Here is a 14,459-nt window from a genome sequence, read left to right as displayed (position 1 = left end):
AGACATTTGGTATTTGTTTTTTAGGGATTGGCTAGCTTCACTAAGCATAATCTGCTCTAGTGCCATCCATTTCCCTGCAAATTCTATGATTTTGTCATTTTTTAGTGCTGCGTAATACTCCATGGTGTATAAATGCCACATTTTTTTTATCCATTCATCTATTGAAGGGCATCTGGGTTGGTTCCACAGTCTAGCAATTGTGAATTGTGCTGCTATGAACATCGATGTAGCAGTATCCCTGTAGTACGCTCTTTTAAGGTCTTCAGGGAAAAGTCCAAGAAGGGCAATAGCTGGGTCAAATGGTGGTTCCATTCCGAGCTTTCCCAGGAGTCTCCATACTGTTTTCCAGATTGGCCGCACCAGTTTGCAGTCCCACCAGCAATGTATAAGAGTACCCTTTTCCCCACATCCTCTCCAGCACTTGTTGTTGTTTGACTTCATAATGGCTGCCAATCTTACTGGAGTGAGATGGTATCTTAGGGTGGTTTTGATTTGCATTTCTCTGACAGCTAGAGATGGTGAGCATTTTTTCATGTACTTGTTGATTGATTGTATGTCCTCCTCTGAGAAGTGTCTGTTCAGGTCCTTGGCCCATTTGTTGATTGGGTTATTTGTTTTCTTATTGTTTAATTTTTTGAGTTCTTTGTATACTCTGGATATTAGGGCTCTATCTGAAGTGTGAGGAGTAAAAATTTGTTCCCAGGATGTAGGCTCCCTATTTACCTCTCTTATTGTTTCTCTTGCTGAGAAAAAACTTTTCAGTTTAAGTAAGTCCCATTTATTGATTTTTGTTATCAACTTTTGTGCTATGGGTGTCCTATTAAGGAATTTGGAGCCCGACCCTACAATATGTAGATCGGAGCCAACTTTTTCTTCTATCAGACGCAGAGTCTCTGATTTGATATCAAGCTCCTTGATCCACTTTGAGTTAACTTTTGTGCATGGCGAGAGGAGGGGATTCAGTTTCATTTTGTTGCATATGGATTTCCAGTTTTCCCAACACCATTTGTTGAAGATGCTATCCTCCCTCCATTGCATGCTTTTAGCTCCTTTATCAAATATAAGATAGTTGTAGCTTTGTGGATTAGTCTCTGTGTCCTCTATTCTGTACCATTGGTCCACCCTCCTGTTTTGGTACCAGTACCATGCTGTTTTTGTTACTATTGCTCTGTAATATAGTTTTAAGTCTGGTATCGCTATACCGCCTGATTCGCACTTCCTGCTTAGAATTGCTTTTGCTATTCTGGGTCTTTTATTTTTCCATATGAATTTCATGATTGCTTTATCCATTTCTACAAGAAATGCCGTTGGGATTTTGATTGGCATTGCATTAAACCTATAGAGAACTTTTGGTAATATCGCCATTTTGATGATGTTAGTTCTGCCTATCCATGAACAGGGTATATTTTTCCATCTTCTAAGATCTTCTTCTACTTCTCTTTTTAGGGTTTTGTAGTTTTCATTATATAAATCTTTCACCTCTTTTGTTAGGTTGATTCCCAAGTATTTTTTTTTTTTTTGAGGATATTGTGAATGGAGTGTTTTTCCTCATTTCCGTTTCAGAAGTTTTGTCGCTGATATACAGAAATGCCTTTGATTTATGCGTGTTGATTTTATATCCTGCCACTTTGCTGAATTCATTTATTAGTTCTAGTAGTTTTTTTGTAGACCCTTTTGGGTCTTCTAGGTATAGAATCATGTCATCTGCAAATAGTGATAATTTAAGTTCTTCCTTTCCTATTTTTATGCCTTTAATTTCTTTCGTCTGTCTAATTGCTCTGGCCAGTGTTTCGAGAACTATATTGAATAGAAGTGGTGATAGAGGGCATCCCTGTCTTGTTCCAGATTTTAGGGGGAATGCCTTCAATTTTTCTCCATTGAGAATGATGCTAGCCTGAGGCTTAGCATAGATAGCTTTTACAATGTCGAGGTAAGTTCCTGTTATCCCTAGTTTTTCTAATGTTTTGAACATAAAGGGATGCTGTACTTTGTCGAATGCTTTTTCTGCGTCTATTGAGATGATCATATGGTTCTTATTTTTAAGTCTGTTGATGTGGTGAATAACATTTATTGATTTCCGTATATTGAACCATCCTTGCATCCCAGGGATGAATCCTACTTGATCATGGTGCACAATTTTTTTGATGTGCCTTTGTATCCGATTCGCCAGAATTTTATTGAGGATTTTTGCATCTATGTTCATCAGAGATATTGGTCTGTAGTTTTCTTTCTTTGAGGTGTCTTTGTCTGGTTTCGGAATCAGGGTGATGTTGGCCTCATAGAATGAATTTGGCAGAGCTCCTTCTTTTTCTATTTCCTGAAATAACTTGAAAAGTATTGGTATTAATTCTTCCTTAAAGGTTTTGTAAAACTCCGCTGTATACCCATCCGGTCCTGGGCTTTTCTTGGTTGGAAGTCTTTTGATTGCTTCTTCTATTTCATCTATTGTTATTGGTCTGTTTAAGTTGTGAGTATCCTCCTGACTCAGTCTGGGCAAATCATATGACTTAAGGAATTTATCAATGTCTTCACTATCTTCTATTTTATTGGAATATAAGTTTTCAAAATAATTTCTAATTGTCTTCTGTATTTCTGTAGTGTCTGTTGTGATATTGCCTTTTTCATCCCGTATGTTAGTGATTTGAGTTCTCTCTCTTCTTCTCTTCGTTAGCATGGCTAAGGGTCTGTCGATCTTTTTATTTTTTCAAAGAACCAACTTTTAGTTTTGTTAATTTTTTCAATAGTTTCTTTTGTTTCAATTTCATTGATTTCCGCTCTGATTTTAATTATTTCTTGCCTTCTGCTACATTTGCTGTTGTTTTGCTCTTCCTTTTCTAGGGCTTTGAGATGAAGTGTGAGCTCATTTATTTGTTGGTTTTTCCTTTTTTTGAGGAATGACCTCCAAGCGATGAATTTCCCTCTTAAAACTGCTTTCATTGTGTCCCATAGATTCCGATATGTTGTGTCTGTATTTTCATTTATCTCTAAGAATTTTTTGATTTCTTCCTTTATGTCTTCTGTAACCCATTGATCATTCAGTAACATATTGTTCATTTTCCATGTGATGTAGGATTTTTCCTTCCGTCTTTTATCATTGATTTCCAGTTTCATTCCATTATGATCAGATAAAATGCATGGTATTATCTCCACCCCTGTATATTTACTGAGGGTTGCCCTATGGCATAATATATGGTCTATTTTTGAGGAGGATCCATGTGCTGCTGAGAAAAAAGTATATCCACTTGATGATGGTTGATATATTCTATATATGTCAGTTAAATCTAGGTTGTTGATTGTGATATTGAGTTCTATAGTTTCTTTATTCAGCTTTTGTTTGGAGGATCTGTCCAATTGTGAGAGAGGTGTGTTGAAGTCACCCATAATTATTGTGTTGTGGTCTATTTGATTCTTGAACTTGAGGAGAATTTGTTTTATGAACGTCGCAGCACCATTATTTGGTGCATAAATATTGATAATTGTTATGTCTTGTTGGTGAATGGTTCCTTTTAACAGTATATAATGTCCTTCCTTTTGATTAATTTAGTCTTGAAGTCAATTTTATTCGATATGAGGATGGCCACCCCTGCTTGCTTACGAGGACCGTGTGCATGGTATATTTTTTCCCAACCTTTCACCTTCAGCCTGTGTATGTCTTTTCCAATCAGATGTGTCTCCTGGAGGCAGCATATTGTTGGATTTGTTTTTTTAATCCATGTTACCAGCCTATGTCGCTTTATTGGAGAGTTTAAGCCATTAATGTTTAGAGTTACTATTGATATATGGTTTGTACTTCCAGCCATGTTTGATTATTTATCTATTTTTTTTTAAATTTAGTTTGTTTCTCCATGGTTAGCTTTCCCCCCGCCCTCTGTCTTTATAGAGGCACTTCCCACTGATGGTTTTGGTTATTGTTTTTCATTTCTTCCTCGTGTAGTGTTTTGCTCAAGATGCTTTGCAATGCTGGTTTTCTGGCTGCAAATTCTTTTAGCTTTTGTTTATCATGAAAGATTTTTATTTCGTTATCGTACCTGAAGCTTAATTTTGCTGGATACAGAATTCTTGGTTGGCATCCATTGTCTTTCAGTGTTTGAAATACGTTGTTCCAGGATCTTCTCACTTTCAGCGTCTGTGATAAAAAATCCGTTGTTAACCTTATTGGTTTACCCCTGAATGTAATCTGCCTCCTTTCTCTTGTAGCTTTTAGTATTTTCTCTTTGTTCTGTATATTGGATATCTTCATAACAATGTGTCTTGGCGTTGGTCTACTGTGATTTTGTGTGCTCGGTGTCCTGTATGCATCTACAATTTGTATATCCGTTTCCTTGTTTATTTCTGGAAAGTTTTCTGTAATTATTTCTTTCAGCAGGTTACTCATTCCCTTGGTTTGAATCTCTGTACCTTCTTCTATCCCGATGACTCGTAGGTTTGGTTTCTTTATGTTATCCCATATCTCTTGGATGTTTTTCTTGTGGTTTTTAACCAGCCTTTCTGAGTTGGCTAGGCTCTTTTCAAGATGATATATTTTGTCTTCATTATCTGATGTTCTGGCTTCTACTTGCTCCACTCTGTTAGTGATACTCTCAATTGAGTTTTTAATTTGGTTTATCGTTTCCTTCATTTCTAGAATTATTGTTTGGTTTTTTTTTATAATCTCAATCTCCTGATAAAGATGCTTAACTTCTTCTTTTATCTGTCTATGTAATTCATTTTCAAAGTGTTCTTTCACTGTTTGGATTTGCTGTCTCGTATCTTCTTTAAGGTTCCATTCCATCTGTCTAAGGTATTCCTTGAGTTCTTTATATGACCATTTTTCTGCTGACTCTAGGTCCTCCTGAATATTTAGGCTGTCCTTCATTGTTTGTACTCCTTTTCTTCCTTGCTTTTTTATGCTGCTCATGTTACTTCTTGTTCTGTTTGACTGCTGAGTTACTGTTTACTCTTATAGATTTATTTGATGCTGTCGCGCTGGTTTCAATGCAGTTATCTCCTCCTCCAGTGACGCCATTTCTCTGCCATGGTGATATCCCATGCAAATGGTGACCGTTTGTTCCCTTTGCCGGATGACCAATGCAACGGGTGGGTCCTGGCTGTCTCTCCCAATCCCCGTTTCAGTCCTGTGGCCACTGCCTATGAAGGCTCGGTTGGCTTTTACCTCTGTAAGTTCCTAAGGGCCGGCCAATTATTTCAGCGGGATCGTTAGTGCTGAGTCACACGAAGCAGGCGAACTGGAGCTTAATTGCCTCCGATTCGGGCTCTGTGTGTGTGTTCTGAGGGGCCCAGCCTGTACACCCCAGATCCACGTCAGCTCAGCATTGCCTAGTGATCCTGAGCAAACAGCATTTAGACAGTTTACGGCTCCCTATGCCCGCGCAGTTGAAGATGTCAGAGACTTGATCTCTCTGCGCCTGCCACCATGTTACATCTCCTCAGTAATATTCATGTTGCCCTTACAGCTTCCTGGTATAAGCAAGTTCTTGGGATTATACAAACTGCTGCTTCTGTTTCCAGTCCAGATTTCTAGAAATGAAACTCTGGGCCGCGCTGACGAGCGTCCGCGCTTGTCTGCGACCGTAGCAGAGCCGCCCTGGCCTCCGCAGCTCTTCAGCCCGGTGCCAGGCCCCAGGGGCCCAAGCGGCTGCCGCCGCGGCTCTCCGTCCCCCTCCTCCGGAGCACGGGTCCCCTGGCAGGGGGGTGCAGAACGACCCCAGAGCAGGCTCTGCCCGAAGGTGCAGCGGCGAACAGGCCACCGAGACGCTCGAGGCTGCAGTCCAGCCTTCGGAGGACAGGGCTCGGCACGCAGCCCAGCTCCAACCTCTAGGTGCGGCTGCCGGACAGTGTATACAGAGCCATCAAGACAGCAAGCAGAAAGCAAATGGCGGCTCCCGCGGAGTGGATTTTCGGCACAGAAACCACAGCCCCGCCAACAATCCCAATCCACAAACTCTCCCTGTATAAAAAATATTCAAAAAAAAAAGAAAAAGAAAAAAAAAAGGCGGGGCGCACTGAGCTTTCTTTGCCTCGGGTACTTATAATCCACTGCTGATTACACATTCAGCTTCTCTGCCCGGAGCGAAGCGAAAGAGGAAGCAGATGGGAGCAAAGCGCCCGCGGCTCTGAGCAGCCAAGCGTCTCTTTTTCGATTTCTTTGTTCTTCCTGCTCCTTGGCAAAGTGGTCCACTACAGATTAACGGTGAAAGGAGCTTTAACAGACTGTGCGAAATCTCTATTAAAGCCGCTGCTTTGAGCACCACGCTCAGCACTTCAGCAACCCCCGTACGCAGCGGCCATCTTCCCCCGGGAGTCTTTTCTTGATCTCAGTTCTCTGTTCCTAATTTCAGGCTTCATTTATAAAAAGAAAATCCCTACCAACTTTGTTATTTTCTACTTTTGGATTCCATGAGACATCTATCTAGACTAAGTGACCTCACTGAGATCTCGCTCTAAATTCAGAATCCAACTGAAACTACTCTCTGGGATATCACAGTGTCTCTCTCTCATTCTCTATCCTCTACATTCCTAGATTACTTCCTTTTTGAACCACTTCTGTAGTCTTTATAAAATTTAGCTGTTGTAACTGAAGTGGGTTTTTTAACCCATCTTTTTTAGTGTAAAATTTTTATAAAATTTGCCTTTCATCAGAGCTCGCTGGTCACAACCACATCCTTGCTGTTCATGATCTTTTCATGACACTAGATCAGAGGGTGGAGATGTGCAAAAGAGAAAAAATATAATGACAGGGACTCAGTGTCACTCTGTACCTTGAGTAATGTTGATGGAAAATTTTCCCTTCTCTGCGTATAGGAATTCATTTCTCAGTCGACAGTGACAGGAACTACATTCCTCAAAGAAACAGGGTCATATTTCTTAAATGTGTAGTTTACAGGTGTTATCTAGAACTGTCTTGCTTTGCTCTTATCACTGTACCTTTATTCTATGCCATGTTTGCACCCAAGACCTAGAGTTTGTTTCAGAACAACAGTTTTTCCATATTGACCCATTTCACTGACCATCTTAAGCCTTCAGAATACAGAGAAAGAACCTCACAGAAGCTGACAGAGCTCACCTTCCTGCACCGTTTCAGCTTCTGTAAATGTCACCTTCTGTGTCTGCATTAGAAAAAGTCATCCTGGTGGCCCTCACCCACCTTGACCACGTCCTTTTTCCTGAGTATGCTGGCTAGTTCAGAGACCGTATGCATTGGTTACTGTGCCACACAGCCTCACAGGTCAATCAAGCAATCGTTCTTGGTATTTGTCGTCTTGACAACCATCAACTGCTAAGTGGTTTTCTGGAAATTCCTAAGGTAGCATCTTTGTGAACACAAGTATGTGCCCCGCTTGCACTTCTGTGACAGTGTAGTGACCCACTTCTTGACACCCTACCGTGAAACTTTCCTGTTCTAATGACACAGTCCCTGAGGTAAGCAGTATTTTATCCTTCACAACTATGTTCACGGATTTTGTCCAAATTTCTTACATTAACATCCTTATCACCTTCACCCTGCTCCAGGCTGCCTCCATTGGGATCTGGGGACCTCGAGATGGTCATTGTTTGTATAGCTGGATAGTGATTGCCTAATTCCCATCCAGGTACTAACCAGACCTGGTCCTGTTTAGCTCCCATGATCAGATGGGATTGGGAATATTTGGAATGGTATGGCCATAGACTAGTATTGCCTATAAACAAGTGGATTAATTAAATGTAAAAGAGGCTGACTATCAGAGACCTACACTATCATCCTTCCAGTGTGGAAGGAACCCTATTGTTTATAGACTCAGTACATAGGGGCCAAGGACACTGTGTGGACGGAATTTCTTAACAGGTTGACTCATCTCCTCAGGAGAACCTGAGTCTGGGGCAATGAGATTTCCTGCTCACAAACATTTTCTATCCCACAAGTGGACCAAATAGAACACTTTGTTGTGAGTTGGCTCAAACACTTTGGCTAGGATTTCCGCTCAGGGTGCTCATTACCTGGAGACGGCGGCGCTCCAGGAGGACTCTGATGACTTATTCTTATGTGTGAGCATTTTGATTGAAAGCCCTCCTGGCTCCCACTTCACCTGGCCATTTGGTTCTTGACTTTTGTCTGAGTGGAGCGGACCTGGTGACGATGAGGGCAGCAATAACTTTAGTGAAAGAATCCCAGGGACCACCTGAGACTCTCCCCATTCTCATGATTTGAGTTATATGACCCTTAATAGGCATTTCAAAAAGGCTTCCTTCCCATTTGCTGATTGAAAAGTAAATAGTTTCAGCAAAGAGAGGCCCTTTTCTCACAAATCCATCCCCATTGGCCACTTAAATAGTATACATTAGGTGAAGTACCCATTATTTATGTAGGAGAAAACAATTTAAAAAAAAAAACCCACATTTTTCTTGCAGCCTTGGAAGCTGAGCAGAGGGAGAACAGATGGATGTCTTTTCTCAAAGAATGGTGCCTTCATTCTTGATGTCCTCTTCTTAAACATTTACTTTCTTGCTCCTTGAAAGCTTTTGAGAATTGCTCATTCCGTAATGGCTGCATGGTAACTATTTGGGTTGGTGGTGGCTAATTCTGGGCAAGTGGCTTTGATTGCTCTCCTCTTAAGTGAGGACTGCAGTTTTCAGTGAATCAGGTTCCCCACATACCTTCTCCTAGTCTGCCAGGTGGCTGGGGTGGAGTGGAGCAGATCTGAAAGTTGTTTTGGTCATGTGTCTTTTCCCACTAGAGTTTTTCTTCTGAAGAGCACTTCTCTGCCCTTATCTTGCATATTTTTTTTCTTGGATGGGCAGTTATGTGTGTAATGAAGAAAAATTTCATGTATATCCACTATGAGACATGGCTAGAAAGCACACTGCAAAATCCTCAGTAGAGCAGCATCTATTTTCACACACATCTATATTTTGGGAATAAGTGACTCATTAGTTTAGCCCCAAGGTCAGTTCTTTCCATTTGCTGTCTTATACTTTTGTCATAGTTTCTAAACCACAGAAGCAGGCCTGAGGCACATTTTGGTCACCTGCCATTTTTCCCTCCCTCCAACAGACTTCCAGAGCTCATGGGTCACAGGCACAGTGGGGGTCTTCTCCTAGAATCTCCCATTTGGTAGACTGAGCACATTAATAGGTGATATCAATGTCTCAGTGATGATCAGTGTCTGATGTACATTTAGGGGCAGCTCTGAAGCTGAGGATCCTATTTCCCCAGGGGTTCTGAAATGTGTTCCGGTTGGATTGAATATTCTCTGAAATTGTGTGCAAAATAATGTGCATGCAGGCACATGTGCGTATTGTGATCAGATTTTCAAAGAAGTCTCTGATAAGGTAAAAATCTATTGCTATAGAATGGCATTTTGCAAAAATCTGTTTTGTTAAAATTTTAGAAGTGAATTTTATATTGCATCCCTGTTTTTACTCATATATATATATATATATATATATATATATATATGTATATATACATTTTAATCAAAATGATCATAAAACAGTACAAAGGCTTATGTCTGGAAACTTCTGAAATGTTTGAGAAATGAGAGGTAGTTATGTGGAACTAGAGATGAATGAGTAGAAGAGAGAATGATAGAAAATATATTTGAAGAGGTGGACTCCACAGGTGTTGTTAAATGTAGAGGCTGCCTTCATCAGCTTCACCACCACCACCACCATGATATATAACACTGGTTTTCCGGTCTTCTACTCAATATCTCCTCCAGGCAAATTTGGTTGCTCCTTAATCTCTTCTTCTATAGCACTTTGCAAACACATTTAATATTTTGTACTTATCACAGCATTATTTCCAATTAAAAATGTGTATCTTCTTAAAATTTTACTTTATTGGTTCTTCTTAGTTATGCATGGCAGTAGAATCCATTTTGATAAAATTATACAAGCATAGGATCTATCTTATTCTAATTAGGACCCATTCTTGTGGGTAGGCACAAGGGTGGGGTTTACTTAGGTATTTTCATATGTGTACGCAGAAAAATTATGTTAGATTTATTCTAGTATCTTTCCTATTCCTTTCCCTATTTGTTATGGTTTGGTGTGATGCACTCCCCAAAAGTTCATGTGTAAGACATGCAAGGTTTGGAGGAGAAATGACTGGGTTAGAGCCTTAACCTAGTCAGTTAATTAATCCCCGATGGGATTAACTGAATGGTAACTGAAGGCAGCCTGGGTGTGGCTGGAGGAAGTGGTTAATTAGGGGTGTGGTTATGAGGCATATATTTTGTGTCTGGAGAGTAGAGACTTTCTTTGCTTTCTGGTCACCATGTGGGCTGCTTCCCTCTGCCACACCCTTCTGCCATGATGTTCTGCCTCACTTTGAGCCCCCAAGGAATGGAGCCTGCTGTCTATGGAGTGAGACCTCTGAAATTGTGAGTCCTGAAATAAACCTTTTCTCCTCTACAATTGGTCTGATTGGGTCCTTTAGTCACAGCATTGAAAAAAGCTGACTAAAACACCATTCCCTTCTTTTATTCCGGTTGTCTAATCTAGTGAACTTCTCTTCTTTCCCTCCCCACTTTATTGTGGGTTAGCTTCTACACATCAGAAAAAAACACTTGACCTTTGGATTTTTGGGATTGGCTTATTTCACTTAGCATGATAGTCTCCAGAGCCATCCATTTACTGGAAAATGTCATAATGTCACTCTTCTTTATGGTAGAGTAATATTCCATTGTGTGTATATATACCACATTTTCTTTATCCATTAGAAAAATTTTACTCAAAATATAAATATAACACACCAGTCACTGTCCTAAGCTAGAAAGAACCTGTAACAAATACAGAACCTGTAAGAAACCTTAAGAAACACAGCGTCTTAAGAGAGAGACTAACATTAAAAAAATGAGCAGAAGCTGGAATAGGTGCAAATCTAGGAAGGTGGAGGGCTATTAAAGGAGGACCTGTTCACAAGACCCAGTTCTCCATGGGATCATAAGGAAAGAGGATGGCACTAGTATGGAGGTGTGTGTTCTACTAGGTGAAGCGAATTGGGGAGGTGGCGAAAGGGAATGGCCTGACCAGCCCAGAGACTTTGAAAACCACACTTGCTAGAAAGAACACATGCTGACATCCTCCCCTGCAAGCCTGATGCCCAGCATAAGGTACCCACAAGTTGCAGAATCTTACTACAACTTTAGATGATGGATGAACTGGTGAACACTGGGCCAAGTACAAGATCTTACATCTGTGCTTTCCGGCATTAGAAGCACCTGGACACCTTTCTTCTGTCATCTCTTTATTTCAGGGTGAAAAGAAAAGGAAAAAAAAAAAAGAGACCAGAAAATAAAATCCCCTGGGCTGTCTTTTCCCTCTATCTGGAGTCTAGGCTAAGTTCTCATCCTACTCTCGCTGCTCAACCTATAATAAAATCGATGATGGGCTGAAATAGTTGCAGCAAACTCAACAATAAGCAAAGGGTGCAAGTGCCTCTGGCAGAGAGAGAAGAGAGGTTGTGGAACAGGTGAGCCGGGATGAAGGGCACTGAGTGAGCCCCGGGCAAGACCAAGTCTTTAGAAAAGAAGATTTTAAAGGTACCAGACCTCAATTCAGTGTGCTCCTACTGGTGTGTGTGTGTGTGTGTGTGTGTGTGTGTGTGTGTGTGATGTAAGGGGTCTGTGTAGTATTGTAGGGAGGGAACTAGTCTGCAGGAAATTCTGAGGTTCATGGGAAGTATTGCCTCTGTATTAAATGCCCAGAATGCAAGGAAATATTTTTTGGTGTGATTTTTTTTAAAGCAACTTTTTTTTTTTTGAGATAGAATGTATATACCAAAAATATTCACTGGATTTTAAGGTCTTTGCAAAGCTGTGCTACCATTATCAGAATCAAATTTTCTAACATTTTTATCACCCTCAAAAGAAATACTGTACCTAGTAGGAGTCCCTTCTTCCTCCCCTGGAAGGCCAGACTGAGGAAACTACTATTCTATATTCTGCATTAATGGATTTGCCTTTTTGGGCACTTCACATACATGGAAATCACACAATATGTGGTCTTTTGTGTGGCTTCTTTCACATTGCACTGTGTTTTCAAGGTTTGTTCAGTGTTGTAGTATATCTTAGTACTTTATTTCTTTTTACGTTTGAAAGATATTCCATGATATGGTTATAATTGATCAATCGATTTTTTGGATGTTCATCCAATCTTGTGCTCCTGGGGTGATTCCCACTTGGTCCTGGTGTATATTGTTGTGCATTCAGCTTCTTATTATTTTGTTGAAGTTTTTTAAAAATTTTAAATTTGTTCTAATTAGCTATACATGTCAGTAGAATGCACTTTGACACATCATACATGAATGGAGTATGATTTCCCAAGATTTTGTGACCTTATCTGAAAGCAATAGCTGAAGAAGTTCTTTAAATTCACAGAAAAAAAAAAGAAGAAGAAGACTCCTTGGGATATCCAGGAAGGAGGAAAAAACACAGTAAGCAAAAATATAGGTGAATAAAATAGACTTTTCTCCTTCATTTGAGTTTCCTAAATTATGTTTGAAATTTGAAGTAAAAATTATAAAGTTGCCCAACATGGTTTTCTATGTAGGTAGAGAATTTTTAAAGACAAATATATTATGAACAGGAAAGATAAAGGGGCATTGGTCACAGTCACATGAATCCACACATGTGCTAAAATGACATAGAACTATGCATGCACAGACATGCACATGTACACAGTCTCACATTTCTAGTTTTCATATTGTACTATAATTATGTAAGAAGTAGCTATTGGGAAAACCTGAGTGAAAGTCTTATCTTTGCAACAGTATGCCTGTCTCATTTCTACGAGATCAGATTTTTTTAGCTATTCCTTTCAGATAGGTCACAAATATCTCTTAGTTTTTCTTTCTCTGACTATGTATTAATATGTCTTTTAATCCTGAGGACTATTTTCATTAGGCGTAGAATTCTGGGTTGACAGTTTCTTTCTTTCTGTATTCAAAAAATATTGTGCCACTTCCTCCATTCCTCCATGATCTACTGTCACTCAGATTCTTTTTGCCATTTCTTTTTGACTGCTTTCAATTTTTTTTCTAGAAGTTTGACTATAATGTGCTTTACTGTGGATATTTCTTGATTTATTCTAGTTATGACTTGCTCAGGTCTGTGAGTCTGTAGATTCATGTTTCTGACAAATTTAAGTAGCATTAAATCATGTTTTCTAACATCTTTTTAGTTTCATGTCCTTCTCCTCTCTCTGAGACTCTGATGACATGAATATTAGGTCTGATGTGATACTCTTCATTATTTTTTAATTTGGTTATTGTGTCTTTTTTCCCCCCAGTGCTGAGGATCAAACCCAGGGCCTTGCACATGGAATCTGTCACCAAGCTACATTTTTTTCAAAGGTAGTTTAGATGAAGATAGGATTCTTGTTTGACAGTTTTTCTTGTCTTTCAGTTCTACTGGCTTCTGGTCTCTGGTGCTTCTGATGAGAAGTCAGCTACTAATCTGACTGGGATTCTGTTGTTGGTACATGATGAGTTGTTTTTCTCTTGCTGCTTTCAAGATTTTCTTTTCTATCTGACTTTTAACATTTTGACAGTGATGTATTTGGGAATGAGTCTCTTTGCATTTATCCTACTGAGAGTTTGTTGAGATTCTTGGCTGTGTAGACTAATGGTTTTCCTCCGATTTGAGAAATGTTTAACCACATTTGTTTGATGCTACCATTATGCCCACACTAGTCTACTTGATAGGAGCCTACATTTCCTAGAGGATGTGTTCATTTTTACTTATTCTTCTTTATTTCTTGTTTTCAGATGCATAATTATCTTGGTATGGCTTCAAGTTTGCTAATTATTTATTATGTCACTTAAATCTGTTCTTCAGTCCTAAAATGATCTCTCTTCATTGATATTTTGTTGAGCTATATTTTCCTTTACTATTTCAAGTTTTTTTCTCAGTTCTTTGCACACATCCATAACAACTGTTTAATGATCTGCTAAGTCCAACTTCAGGCTCCCCTTAACAGCAGTTTCTATTGCTTAGTTTCTTTTCCTGTGTGTGTGTTACACTTTCTTGATAATTTACATCTTATATTTTTTGCTGAAATATTTTAGAAACTCTGGATACTTACCTCCTTTTTAGAACTTATTATTCTTTTTTATTATACTTTTTTTGTTTTTATTCATTATACATGATAGTAGGGTATATTTAGACATTTTGATACTCTTCAGCTCCATCCATTTACTGGAAAATGCCATATTTCATTCTTCTTTATAGCTGAATAATATTCCATTGTGTGTGTGTGTGTGTGTGTGTGTGTGTATATATATATATATATATATATATATAACATTTTCTTTATCTATTCATTTGTTGAAGGGCACCTAGGTTGGTTCCACAGTTTAGCTATTGTGAATTGAGCTGCTATAAACATTGCTGTGCCTGAGTTTCTGTAGCATGCTGATTTTAAGTCCTTTGGGTATATGCCAAGGAGTGGGATAACTGGGTCAAATTGTGGTTCCATTTCAA

Source organism: Marmota monax, unplaced genomic scaffold (genome assembly GCF_021218885.2).
Source record: "Marmota monax isolate L192 unplaced genomic scaffold, Marmota_monax_Labrador192_F-V1.1 WCK01_AAM20220418_F8-fsc00145, whole genome shotgun sequence".
NCBI classification, from domain to species: Eukaryota; Metazoa; Chordata; class Mammalia; order Rodentia; family Sciuridae; genus Marmota; species Marmota monax.
The sequence above is the reverse complement of the archived record's forward strand: the minus strand, read 5'-3'. Positions refer to the sequence as shown.